This window comes from Miniopterus schreibersii, assembly GCF_964146895.1.
Source record: "Miniopterus schreibersii genome assembly, chromosome: 8".
NCBI lineage: Eukaryota > Metazoa > Chordata > Mammalia > Chiroptera > Miniopteridae > Miniopterus > Miniopterus schreibersii.
In genome coordinates, this window is record NC_138109.1 from 35,429,022 (window position 1) to 35,443,316 (window position 14,295).

General features: G+C 44.5%; 1 protein-coding gene across 1 annotated transcript in view; it reads right to left on the reverse strand.

The window, feature by feature from the left end:
* DAB1 (DAB adaptor protein 1) overlaps positions 1-14,295 on the reverse strand; it is an 895,228-nt gene that overhangs the window by 434,211 nt on the left and 446,722 nt on the right. The gene's annotated exons all lie outside the window — the stretch shown is intronic.

The following is a 14,295-nucleotide window of genomic DNA, read 5'->3' on the forward strand; positions in this document are numbered from 1 at the left end:
GAGGGTGATATAAACAATAAATGAGACATGAGATGTGTAAGCAATTTCAAGAAAGTCTATAAGCAGCTGGGTGACAGGTCCCTGGTTAAGCTGTCTGGTTATGAGTGAGGGGAGTGGGTTCATCTGACGAGGCCAAATCATGAAGGCTCCAGCATTCAGATTTGTCAGGTAAAAAAGAGCGTGTAACATGAGGCCAAAAAGGGGAAATGCTAGCCAACACCCATTCTCCTTCCTCCCCTCCCACATGCAGCGTATAACATGTTGATAGCCAGGCATACACATTCCCATGGGGAAAAGGTCTCTACCCTCTAGACCCTCTCCACTGAGAGATGAATGAAAAAAAATATATGTATGTGTGTGTATATATGTATATACACAGTTTATATATATAATATACAGATCACATGTGATATATAAAAGAATAGAAATTTAAAAATTGAATATCTATAATTTATATTATACATACATAATTATATTTATAATTTATTTTATCTATATTTATAATTTAACTCTGGTTAAATTTCTTCATCTGAAAGCTAAGGTCACCTCCAGTTCTAATAATTAATGATTTTCTCTCCCATGTGCAAATTTATATCTGTTCTCTGATCATTAAACCAACCTGCTGAACAGATACTTTAAAAAAGTTATGCATTGCCCCCTTGGGCTTGAGCTTCATTGCTGGGAGAATCCTGAAGGAATTTCCACTGAAGCATTCGAGTCCTCACATCTGAGGGTTTGGTCAGCGATGGGAGAGAACACACACTTAAAAGAGACTTGCGCTATAACCCTTTCCATCACCAATACCATTTAACTATTATTTACTAAACGCTTAAGATAGCCAGATATTTGGCTAAAGGCTTACACATATGATCATGTTCGGTATTCAAAAAACTTAGCAGAGTGAGCATTATCAGTCCCATTACACAGAAGGGAAAACTAAGGTTCAGAGAAGGGAAGCAACTTCACAACATCACAGAGCTAAGCAAGTGCAAAGGCAAGTTTCCATGTAAAGTCTACCAGATTCCAAACCAAGTGCTCTTAACCCCTACATTCCAGTACCTAGTGGTTATGCTCTTCTATTAGCTTCAAGTCAATTCCCCTGTGCCTCAGTTTCCTTATCTGTCAAATGGGGGAAATTCCTGACTTCTCCTGCCCTTAAGCTGTTGTGAATATACAAGCTACCAAACTCAATCCTACTGTGATAAAATTATGTGTCATAAAAATGCAAGTTATAAATATAAATTGCAACGTGAATGTCTTTGGGTATATGGTTAGCAAATTCCAACTCCCCAAGGCCTCACCCCAAGACTACTTGTACCTCTTGTTCTCTGCTTAGCGCCTGTAGGCACTTGTATGTGCAATCCCTGGACTAGAGGCTGGAAGCTTATGAAGAGATAAACACACTTTCAAGAGAAAAGGTAAATATTCATTAGAAAGTGTTCCTCCATACATTTCCCTTTTTTTTTTTGCCATTGGTGTGCAGAAATAGATCCTGATTTTCTCCTCTGAAAATTCAGGATACTCGCTGGGCTTTTGGTGAATATTTAATAAAGTCATAGGGCAGGACTTTGCAAACTCTAAAAGGCAGAAGAAATTTAAAATGCTATTGTAACAAACAACATATTTTGCAGAAGTTTAAGCATTATGGCAAAGAAATAAACTTAGAATCACAGGCCCCACCTTATTTTTACACTCCAGACGATAAAACATCTTGTTTAGTCACTGCAGCCTATATCTCAAACTTACGATCAATTTATTTGAAACATTAAGTCCTGTTGTATTTTAAAAAAATAACACTCTGGACAAACAGAATCCCTCTGGCCAGGTGTAAAATTAGTTCTATTTGCCAATGGCTGCAGAAATGAGTGTTTACTGGGTGCCCACTAAGTGCTGGGCACTGGGCCCGGAACCCTTCAATGACATTCTCACCTATGACATTCTCACCTAGAAGGGGCTCTCTGTGTCCTCGGCCCTTGTTCTCAGAGTCCTTGATTTCCTCACAGCACTTTGCTGCTGCTGATCTGTCTTCCTGTGCCGAGCACTCTGAGGTCAGAGGCTTGCCAGAGACCTTTTCATTCTGAGCATACAGTAGGCTGGGAAGATACTCCTGTTGGATGCATGTTGTTTTAAGCCACTGAGTTTGCAATATTTTGTTACAGCAGCCATAGGAAACGAATATAACATTCTCCCACCCTCCACTGGAATGGAAACTTTATGAAGTCAGAGATTAGTATTTGGCATGGCATGTAGATCATAAGAGGTATCCAAAAATGGTTTGTTGAGCCAGTGGGTGAATACATGAGTGATGCGTTTGTATGTGCCTCCCATGCCAGACAGAGAGGCTTGAGGGCAAAGATCAGACCTTATAGCTACCCGTATATTGATTGCCATATTTTTTTTTAGGATTTTTTGAAATTTATTTTTAGAGAGAGAGGAAGAGAGAGGGAGAGAAACATCGCTCTACTGGTCATACACAACTCAGGTATGTGCCCTGACTGGGGATCGAACCAGCAGCCTTTCAGCACACAGAAGGAGGATGCCCAACCAGCTGAGCCACACCAGCCAGGGCCCTATTGCCATTCTTGTCTGTCACACACCAGTCAACTCAACGTAATGAACAGAAGGAAGTGGCACTGCATTTGTCAAACCGAATGATTTGGAGGGAGTTGATAAAGTCGTGGTTAAGTATGTTTCATATGTACATAGTCTTTTAAAGGAAAACTGGACTGAGTGCAGAGTGAGTAGAGCAGGTATGTGGGGTTTTCAGTCTTTCTGTATCTGACTGGAAGCTCTCAGCATGCGGCTAAGAGTAAAGGATTCCAGTTGTGAATGAAAAGATATGCACTTTTTTATTCTCACTCCATTTCAGAGCTGTGTCTCTAATCAAGCGAGCCTTCTCATGACCTGAAACTCCTATACATGAGGCACTGAGAGCCTAAGAGGGTGGCAGGGTCAGGAAGGCCATGAGCCACACTCAGCGGCTGCTCCACGGACCCTGGGCTCTGAGGCTGTGCCCACCCCACGTGCAGAAGCTGTTTCCCACAATGCAGTGTGGCTTCTGAGCTCCATGGATTAGCCAGGGCCTATTAAGTAACCGATTTATGTTCTCAGAGCTGTTTGAATGCATGCTGTGTCTGCATGAGAGATGCTCTGGCCTCCTGTGAACCACCCTTCCTTCCCCAGGATTTATTTTTCCCTCTCAAAAATAAATACAAAAAAGAGTCTAAAATAATACTGCAAGGGAAACAGGAAATTCAATTGTTTTTCAGCTAATTCAAATGAAGCCGTGCAACCCAGATGGCACGGATAATTCTACCTACGAGAGGGCTGACAGAGTTGTGGGTCACAGGCCCACTGGAAGGCAGGCGGCACAGTGGAAAACACATGATGAGTGTTGGAGCCAGAGAGGCCTGAGTCCAAATTCCAGATGGGCAGCTATTAGCTCTGGGGTCTTGAGCAAGTCACCTCTCCTCTCATTTCTTCGATCTTAAAAAATAGGGATATAATGCTAAGCTTCTAGGTTGATGTGAAGTTTAGAAATACATATACAAATCAGTAGCTCTAATTCAGAGTCACAGACTCAGATTTTCACAGGGGCCTGGCAGGTAGTGTAAAGGAGAGACACTGGCCAGGTGGGGCCTGTAATGAATTGGCAAGCGTGGGCCCCGTGAAAGGGGCAGCTGCTTCGAGCTTCCTCCAGCTGGGGGGGACCATGTGGAAATGAGGGCTGGACATACCGGGGCTGCCAACTTTCCAACAGAGGAATTAAACATTTTCTTAAACGTGAAATCTCTTAGGCTTTCGATGTTGACAATGAATTTTTAAAAATGTTTTGAATTACTGATGAGGTCAAACAACATCACTGAATAGAATCTGGTTTGCGGTCCATCAGTTAATGGTTTGTACTCTAAATAAATGGTCATTATTTTTGAAACGTCGAGGAAATGTTTAGAAACAGAAAATGTCTCCTGTCTCAAAGAAGCGCTTTCAGGTTGAAGCATCATTTAATAACACTGGCCGATGAGGAAGTTTTCATTGCCTTGTGGTAAAATGAAAACAACAATAACAAGCTGATCTCACCTTCTCACCGAAAGCTAAATTTACTCCACTGGAAACATTTTTTAAGTTCTTCCTCTTTCTTGTTGCGATTAAAGTCTTCCTTTATGAGACAATTACGACGGTGGGTAATACGTGTGAGTTGTTTTTCAAGTCCTCAGTAGGAAAAATTAAAAGTTGGAAACACTATTGGATTCCTTTCCTTTTAAAATTTAGTTTCACTGCTTTTTTTGTTTGTTTGGTTTGTTTTTTTTTTGTTTCATTTCATATTTTAACATTCAAGGGCTGGCAACTGCTGGTTTGGGGCATCTCTACGCATGCGAAGTGAGAGAATATCCCACTAGGGACGCGGTCCCCAGGAATAAAGGGTGCATTTTACAGCCTTCTTGTAGCCAAGCGGCCCTGTGGCTGAGTGCTGGTCAGTGGTAAGCAGGCGTATATTAGGACAGTTTCTTGAAACTCCCCTCAAAAAACAACTAGCATGCACCTTTTGCCTTTCTTTCCTTCTTTCCCATCCTGCTACTTGGGATGTGGGTGTAGTGGCTGGAGGGCCGTCGTGGATGACAGAGCAGAAAGACGAAAGGAGCCCGCATCCCTGAGGACTGCGTGAAACAGAACTGCCAGCCTGCTTCTGGGGAGTGTTGACTTCACACTTTTCTGTAAGAGAGAAACACCCTTCTCTCTTCTATCTTGTTGAAACGCTATTATTGCCGGCCTCTGTTACTTGGGATTGTACCTAATCCTTGTGGATACACTAGGGAAATGTTTCTAACTGGGTGCTATTGTTTGTACCAAATAGTTGTATTGGGATTCATTTCTCATGTTAATCAATGAGAGGAAATGAAAACTGAGTCAAAGGAAAATGCTCATTGAGGCATTATTGGGTTTAAAAAAAATCTCCAAGCAATCTTTAGTGATATTGCAGACATACTCCTCAAGCTTTAGCAACTGGAAAACATCTAAGGGGTCTACAGCGGAACCACCATTACTTCAGGTCATCTGCTAGGCTACTGCTGGCATGTATTGGCGTCACTAGATGTTTGTTTAAAAGTACACACCAAAGGACCTATACTGAGATTGTAAGAACGTGCAGGTCATCATCTCTAACAATCCAAACAACTTGAGATGGCACATTGTGTTCCCACAGGCAGTTCACAGTGAAATATCACTGCTCATCTTTGAGGGCTGAAGTACTGAAAGGGGACCACGAACACCCACAGGTGATCTGTAACGGTATTTATTATTACTACCCACAGGTGACGACGGAAATAGCGAGACTGTGAGTTTCTTGAGGGAAGGCACCGTGGCTTTTATTTCTTTATCCCTACTACCTGCTCTTACTTTATACCACTCTCTCGCTTGCTCGCCATTTCCTGGACACCTTGACGCGTTTTTTTCTTCCTGAATTTTGTTGAGCTCATTCCTACCTTGGGATCACTACATCTGCTTGTTCTTTTGCCTGGAAGGCTTCTTTCTCAGACCTTCTCCTAGATGATTCTTTCTCACAGTTCAGATCTCAGCTCAAATGTTACCTCCTCAGAGAAACCTTCCCCTTGACCTATGAATTTTCCCCAATCACTCTCATGGCACTTAAACGCCATCTGAAATTTCTTATTAGTTTCCAGTATATTGACTGTTTTTATTACACTTAGAATAAGGGCAGGGACCTGTTAGTTTTGTTCACCTGGTTTCTCCACAACGTGGTCTAGCATATAGTAAGTCAGCATTCAGTAGATAGTCAAAAGGATGACTATTGAACTCAGCATAATTACCGCAGGCCATCTGTGGGATTCTACAAGAAATCCATAAGGTTCTATAAGTACTTAAAGGAAATCCATAATGGTGGTGCAGTGTTATAGATAATCTATGGGCACCTACAAGTCACCTGCTCTGAGACTACAAATCTTTTCAGATTGTTTTTCAAGAGGCTACAATACCCTATAGACACTCTGTGACGGACCTACCATTCTAGATGCTGTGAAATGCACGGTGCAGGGGAAATCCTTGGGGAAGGAGGCCTAGGCAGGGCTCGACATGTAAGCTGTGCTATGAGCCTGGCAGATGACCAGAAGTTAGTAGCAGTCAAACACCAGATTCCTCACCTGTAAAATGAACTGGCTGTGCTATATGAAGGATGCTAACTAGCCAGTGGGCCGTCATTCTCTCATTCTGTGTCAGTAGTGGACGTTCTTGGTGCCCTGCCCAGATCCCCTTCACTGGATTGGGAGACCCACCTCCCAGCTGCTGTGAGTGTTGGCTGCTAATGACTCACAGCTGCTCCCTTTTCCCAAGAATAGCCTTCTGCTGAGAGGAGCCATGGGGCTGGGAGTTTGTGCACTGTCACCACCCCTCTGGCCACAGCCAATGACTGACCGCCTGGCTTCGATTCATGCTCCAGTGGACAGGCTAGCCCTCAGCTGAGCCCACATCCTTGCTTAGGTTTCTCTCCCTGTTCCAGCCTGTTTTCCTCTCTCCCCTTCTCCTGAGAGTCTTCCTCCAACAAATCACTTCTCCAAGAACCCTTGTCTCAAACTTCTACAGAATCCAAACTAGAAAAGGAGGCCTGGTGAAGAGGACAATGGCTGGAAAGTCTGCAGGTCCCAGGATCCTTCTGTTCACTTCATTAGTTACTTTGCTACTGTCTGCTTTCAACAGGGACCAGTGATAATTCCCTTAGAGGCAGGTTTGTGGGCTGGACTTCAAGGTTAGCAATAAAGGGAATACAGGGGAATTTGCCCTCTGTCCTGTGTCGGATGAGAGCCCCAGAGGGAAGCCAGTGGGGGCCTCACAGAAGAGGGGCTGGGTCTGGAAAGGGGTCTGGGCTTTTCACACCAGGCCCTTTAGTTCTGCGAAGAGTGTGCCTGTTCCAATACATTCTCTTATATAGAAACACAGGGTGAGGAGGGAGGAGCCCTTCACTTGACTGATATTCATAGGGTTGGACAAGAAAGACAGGCCCCTAACCTCCAGCCTTATTTCCAAGACTCCAGGGAAAATGTGAGCTTTGTGTGAGGTTGATGCTCTAAAAATACTTATCTAATTGATGACTAATGATTTAGTGAACCAGGCTTTTCAAGTATGCACAGAAAAAGAACTTGCCCCATAAGGGGACAGACACCCAACTACATTTGTTAGCAGAAGCCAGGAGTGACAGCGAAGGGAAGGTGATGGATTAAGAGGGCTTTGAACCGGATGAGCTTTGAAAGGAGCTGTGAAGTGGGTGAGGTTTATTGCAGCTCCCCCTTCCTCCTTACCCCATCCCTCCTTTGGAGCCCCCCTTCTCTCCTCTTGGAATTTCTTAGGGAAAGTTCTGGAGGAGTTCAGGGACAAGACCCAAGCTCTACCACTTCGCAGGGTAGTCTTGCGAATTCTCTTCCTCCGAGTCATGGTTTCCTCGTCTGTAAACTGGAGATAATAATACAGTCTTCACAGGCTTGTTGTGGGGATGAAATGCTAAACCTCACGCCCAGCACATGGTTCAGGGCAGGGCCCACCGACACCCAGCGGGCGCGTCTCCTGTCCCCATGCCTTCCCTCTTGGGCCTGCAGCAGCAGGAGCAGGGTGGAGGGCGGCAGAGACAGCAGGGAGATAGCGGGCAGGAGGGGCCAGGAGGACCAGGCGACAGCTGCAGTGCCACAGGCTCTGGTCTAGAAACGGGGGCAGCGCAGCAGACACACCTACTGCTCTAAATCAGCGGCAGCGACAGAAGGCAGAGCGCTCGTTCCCATCGCCTTCTGCTCCGCATTGCTGCTTCCTCGCCGGCGAGAGCGTGCAGGCTGTCCCAGTTCCCCACAGCCACCTTCTGTCTTAGGTCCAAAGGCGTGTGTGTGTGTGTGTGTGTGTGTGTGTGTGTGTGTGTGTGTGTGTGAGAGAGAGAGAGAGAGAGAGGGAGAGAAAGCACACCCTTGTGTATATGTGTGTGTGAAAGAGAAAACATGCTTGAGCCTGAGTGTGTGTGCATACCTGTGTGTGTGTGTGTGTGTGTGTGTGTGTGTCTTGAAACAGGGAGGATTGGCCTGCAAAAAATAAAGAGGTCTTCCTTTGACTTAACAAGTTTGTTTCTCTTATGAGTCGTGAGGGACTGACAATCTGGTAGCCTCTTGCTTGAAGAGCACCCCCTACCTACCACCATTACTTTTTAAAATTTCTAAACAACAAGAGTTGGGCTTATTTAGGAGTTCCGGTTTCTGCTGAGAGTTAGGGGGAAGGTGAGCTGCTCACCACGAGGTTTTGTCTGAGGACTCCTAGATCCTAGGCTGGAATTCCAGGCCCCTTCATGGAAGGTTCATGTGTGATCCATTTCTGCTGCTTCCCTCGTCTATATGGTTTCATTGCCAGGTCCACTGCCTGACACATAGCAGGTCCTCAAATATTTCTCCAACATTTGTTGAACTACCCAGTTGTTTGATCAAATTCGATCTTTTGAATACTTTTCTTGAGCTGTTTGTGTGTAAAGACACAGACATGGAACGAGAGTTTAGCTGAAGTCCACCAGCAGGCCTGGGCGATGGGTCCAAACTCATGCCCTTAGCAGTCCTCTAGGTAACCCCCAGGTGGAGGCAAGAACATGTGGTAAGAAACAGGAGATTGGGAGGGCGGGCATTCATATTCAAGTATTTTCTAAAAATGCAACAAAAACAAAAACAGAACAAAGGTGAGTGTACATGTTTATAATTAATTTCAGAAATAATTCTCTTGTATCTTTAATGATATATTTTGAGGTGGTTACATCTTCCTACTAATTAGGAGAAAGCAACTGGCATTGAAGGTGGGGAACTCTTTAGCTGTGGTTTGAAATGAAATGAAGGTAACTGTGCAAGATATATTTCCCCCCATAAATTCTGCCACTGTAGACTTTGGCAATGCCCAGGCACACTTAAAACCTTAGGGTCTAAACAAAGGCAGGGGAGCTGGGCACAGAGATGGGTTAAGTCCAGGCTGCACTATTAGCTGTGTGTCTGGATGAGATACTGAACTTTGATGAGCTTATGTTTTTCATGTGTCAACTGGGGAAAAAATAACTAACTTCATGATAACATGTGCAGTGTTTTCTGTGCTAGGTATTTATCACACGTTATTTCATTTAACCCTAACAACAGCAAATCTGTGTAGTAGCCACTATTCTTCTCTGTTTAATGGACTAGGGAATGAGACTCAGAGAGGTTAAGCAACTTGGCCAAGATCACACAGCTAAGATCTGCTAGATTCTGGACTTGCATGAGGGCTACGTAACTCCGAAGCCGACGTTCTCAATCATTCTGCTGGCCCACTGCTGTCCTTGTGCGGTTTGGAGGACTGGATGAAATTTTCTCTAGGGGGCATATCGCAATGCCCACCAAGCACTCAGGCAGTGTTTGTGCGCACTCCTTGACCAGTTCTCTTTGGGCTGTTTATTAGCCGCTTCTACATGGTGTGGAAACGTAGAATGGCTCACCATCAGTACCTTGCAGTCCAGAAAACAGCACACGGGCTGAACAAACGTCTGTCTTATTCTGGGGACCCTCACTCTGGAGCCCAGTGGTCTCAGGCCACAGGAATTACTCAACGTCTTCCTAAGTCCACCTGGGATTGTGCTACCACAATTTTGAAATTAACCCTTGCTGTCTGACGTCTGAATAAGCGAGGTTTCTCAATAATAAGGCAGGGTGATTTATGTAAGGGCCGTTTGTCTTCATAAGAAATGTATTAAACGATCACTGCTGCTTCTTTCCCTTCATATTTGTCATTGGCGATGTGGTAATTGGTGTTTGAAGCCCATGCTGGCCTGTCACCACAGGAGCCTGGTGTTCGGATGCAGGGGACCGGCCTGGCAGCTGGAAGCCTGAGCTGAAGGCAAGCAGGAAGGCACAGGCCACAGGCAGTGAGCTCTTCCCACAGAAGCAAGAAGCGGCCCAAGGCTCCTGGGTCTCCAGTTTAACTCCTACCTGCCTGTCTCGTCTTCAGCACCAAAGCGCAAAGGTCTCTTTGGAACTTGATCTCCTTAGACAAGCGCAGGTTAAATGCACACACCAGGACGGTGGCACTTCATTATAGTGCGTTAATTATCATCCCCTCCGACGACAATTAATAACAATTAAGGGTCTTGTAATAACACGAGCGCTGTGTGTAGCTACTTTAGAAGCTGCAGGAAAGTGGAATGGATGATTCTGGAATACCCAAGTTGGGAGGCTCAGTGGTATTATGTTAAAATAAGAAAGATGTTGCCAGGCTCTGTAAACTGAGCAGCACATGCTACAGGTCCCCTCCCTCAGGGTCTCTCTAGACAGAGGTAAGGAAAAGACTTGAGGGAATAAAGGCCGCAGACAGGCTTATCTGGCCAGGGAAGTGTTTTTAAGTGTTCAGAATCTGAATGCCCTCGGGCTGACCTGCATTCTCCAGTTCCAGCAGGTACCTGGGACTATTGTCTTATTACCCCTCTGTGTGCTGAGGTCATGTCCATCTCTGCTCTGGTGAAAAAGAGGCTAGGAGAGGCCTAATAGTGAGCTTCCTTCACTGGTCTGTCATTAGAAGTGAGGAGTCGATGGGAGAGTTCCTGAGACTCACTTACAAAACACTGGCCCAAGGCAAGCATTCCACAAAGTTCAACTTTTTAAACAATTTACAAAATAATAAAGGCTCTGTCTTCTCCAGTGAGGCAGGCTGTGAGGACTTCGGGCTCTCCTACCTTATTATGGAGTCTGAATAACTGGAGAGGCATTTGGGGGCCCCAGGAGAGCTGTGTAACCTCTCAGGGGCTCAGTTTCCTCGGAGGTCCAAGGGGATACATATCCAAATATCATATCACACAACTTTGTCCACAGGATTGAATGAAGAAATGCATTTAATAAAGCACAGTGACTTTCTCTTTTTATCTTTTCAGTGTCTGAAGCTAGATAGAGGTCGGTGGATCAAGCCATCTCAGCCTTGGTTAATAGTGACACAGGTTGTATGTCTTTGTCACATCAGGAGGAACGTTTTAGTTCCCAGGCTTCGATGTTAGATGATATTAGGATGAAAATCAATTCGGCCACTTTTGATATTAGGATGAAAATCAATTTGACTTTTCCTAGTGACCTAAACTCTGGGAGCCTAGTTGCCATAGAGGTGAAATGAGAATGACAGAAGGAACACAGAGTGGTTGCATGTACTCAATGAGACAAGGTGTGTGAAGCTCTTAAGACATGCCCAGTACCGTGTCCTATGGGTACCAGGCTTATCAGGGTGATCAGTTCATAAAATATATAAATGTCTAATCATGATGCTGTACACCTGAAACTAATAACATATTGTATGTCATCTGTAATTGAAAAATATGTTTTTTAAAAAGGAAATGATCCATACATGGCACTTGTTACAATGGTTACACCCAACTTGAAATGAGGGCCCTTCTTTCACTCAAGAACATGCTTAACTGTATGTTTATCACTGTGTCCCTTTGGTGAACTGAATTTGAAATGGTAATTTTTACTCACTTTTTTAAACCAAAACTTAGAGAAATTGACAATATGTAGTTAAATAATGTAATTTTATGAAATCAAGGTACTCTAGAAAGCTGCATTAACAAAAACATACACATTTCCAACAACAATTCCAAAGGAAAAGCTTTTAAATTAGAGCTAAGTTAGTCAATATCCATCATTCTAACACCTCCTTGGGAGTTTTCATACATATACTCACTGGCAGAACTATTCTCTGGAATAAAATATTTTTGCTAAAGCAGAAAATGCTTTCTTTAATGAATTACCAGTTTTCTAAGGTTAAATATGTTGTCGATAGCATTTTAATTTTTTTAAGAAGATTTTTCTATTTATCTCAGGAAACTATAGAGGTGATAAAAATCTAAATATAATTGAATATAAATGTATTCAAATAATTATAGAATGAAAAATGAACGAGTCAAGGCCCCCTGCGTGGGTTTAGGATGAAGGATGGGAAAGTGCGCTGTTTGCCTTGAGAAGGCGGGTTTGCTGCTCTCAACCCAGTGGGAGCCAGAGTGCAGGGTGAAGAGCGGGCGGAAACTGCTCACCTACCAGCAGCAACCTTCCCCCTAGCGCCCCTTTCTCCCCGTGCCTGCCCCACTTGTTCTTGGTCCATCCCTCTTTTCTATTACATGCCTCTTTTCTTCTCTTCCCTGTTTCCTTTCCCTCTCCCACTTTCTTTCTTGATCTCTACTTAATTTCTTTTCTCTCTCCTTCCCTCTCTATCCCTGGCTCTCTCTGCCTTTTCTCTCTGTCTGTATTTCTCTGTGTCTATTCTGTGCCTCTGTATTTTCTTTTCTCTTTGTCTGTTTTCCTCTGTCCTCCCCTCCTTTCTTCCATCTCCTTTCCTCTGTGTCATCCACTTGGTCTACAGGGACAGGTGAGCCACCAGGAGTGGACGAATGGTAGACCGTGGCTCTCTCTCCGCCCTTAGGAGGCTGGGGTCTCATGGGAGAGGCAAACAGAGAAGCAGCCATCCTGCTGAGAGGGGAACTGTTCCACTGCAGTGAGGGAACACCCGGGAGAACAGTGGTTATCACTGTCTTGGGGGAGGGGAGGGAAGCTCAATAGAAGGGGCAGCTTTAAGGTGTATCTTATAGGGTGAAAAGAAGTTGTCCCAGCAGAGGGATCAGCAGGGACTAGGCCAACGACATACACAATCACAGAGTTTAAGGAACAGTGGAGAGCTTAGGTCAGGCGCTACTAGATTAGAGGGGAGGAGGGAAGGGGGATGGGGAGTGGGGGGGAGGGTTGATGAAGACACAGGATGGGGGGAGGGGTGGATGTCAGAAGAAGGCCTTGTAGTTGAACACCAGTCCTGACTCTGTACACAAGTCCTGTCTTTTGGATCTCACAGGCGAAGCTAAAAAAAAAAGCTAGGTCAAACTTTTTCTTTACTAAAAAGGGACATTAAAAAAACAATGCCAACTGTGAGCATAATTTTATGAAATAAACAACATCTAACACCAAAACTACTAGAATAAATAATCAGAATAAAGATATTAGTTTTAAATGAATTCTTTAGGTTTATGTAAAGCTCCCTATAGTATCCTTTTTTCTTGAGGGGAAATTGTGTCATCCAACAGGATCACTACTGTTCCACTGACCTGGGCTTGGGAAATAATAATACTATGTGCAGGCCAGGGAGCTGATGTTTGCATCTGGAAGCAGTGAGGAGCTAGTGAAGGTTCCTAGGAAGATGAGGGCTAGTGTTCTCCGGGGGGGCCGCAGGAACACGCGGCGCAGTGAGGCGGCTCCCTTCCAGCATGCTGTGTTTTGCAGGTCACCAACTATGGTGGCCTACATGTCCATAACTGTTACTAAAAGATGACTATACTCACCACAGTGGATGGTGGTGGTAACTAAAATTGCTAAGAGACATGGAGGTATTTGAAGATATGTTGAGATCTGACTGTAGGGATCATTAATATTAGAGGGTGGTCTAATTTTAAAATTCGGTGTTGGGTATAGATAGGTGGTAATAGGACCACAAGGAGCCATGTGGGGGTTGTGAGTGGTCAGGTCAAAATGTCCTATGCCTCTTAAGCACCTGTATTCAGCTACCATTGCTAGAGCCATTAGTATGTGCCAGGCATCTACTAGGGGCTTTCCTTTCTTACCCATTTAACTTTATTCCTTGCATTAATTTTTGTGTGCTCATAAAATTCATACTTGTTTAGTATTGGAAACTAATGATGGGAAAAGCAATGCCCTTTTTAACCACTGGACACCCACAGCCTAGTCTTAGAACGGCACATAGTAAGTGCTCAATGAATAGTTTTAATGGAAAAGATTTCTCGAAGATCTCATAACAACTAAGAAGCATAAGCGGGGATCTAACCAAAGCCTGAGTCACAGCCCATGCTTGTAACCGCTGTGTACCAGTGCCTAGGTTTTCCTTTCCAGGTAGATCCCCCACTCCTTGCACTGTGTCTGGCTGCCCTGGTAGAGAAAGATGCTACCTACATAGCTTCAGGGTCCAGTTCAATTGTCACCTCCCCAGCAAGGCACTGTAACTCCTCTCAATGTTGTGGCCCCCTGTGGACACCGCAGCTGAGGGTAAAGCGAAAGGAACACCTGCTTTGGATTGAGATGACTTGGAACCCAGTCCTGAATCTGCCTGATCTGAGCTGTGTGACCGTGGGCAAGTCAGTCTCTCTGAGCCTCAGGTTCCTCATCTGTACAAGGGGGTAATAACTCTCACTCTGCCTAACACTCCAGGGGTGCTTCAAGATCAAATTCAGTGAGTTGACATGTAAGAAGCGTCTATAAAGTGTAAGAG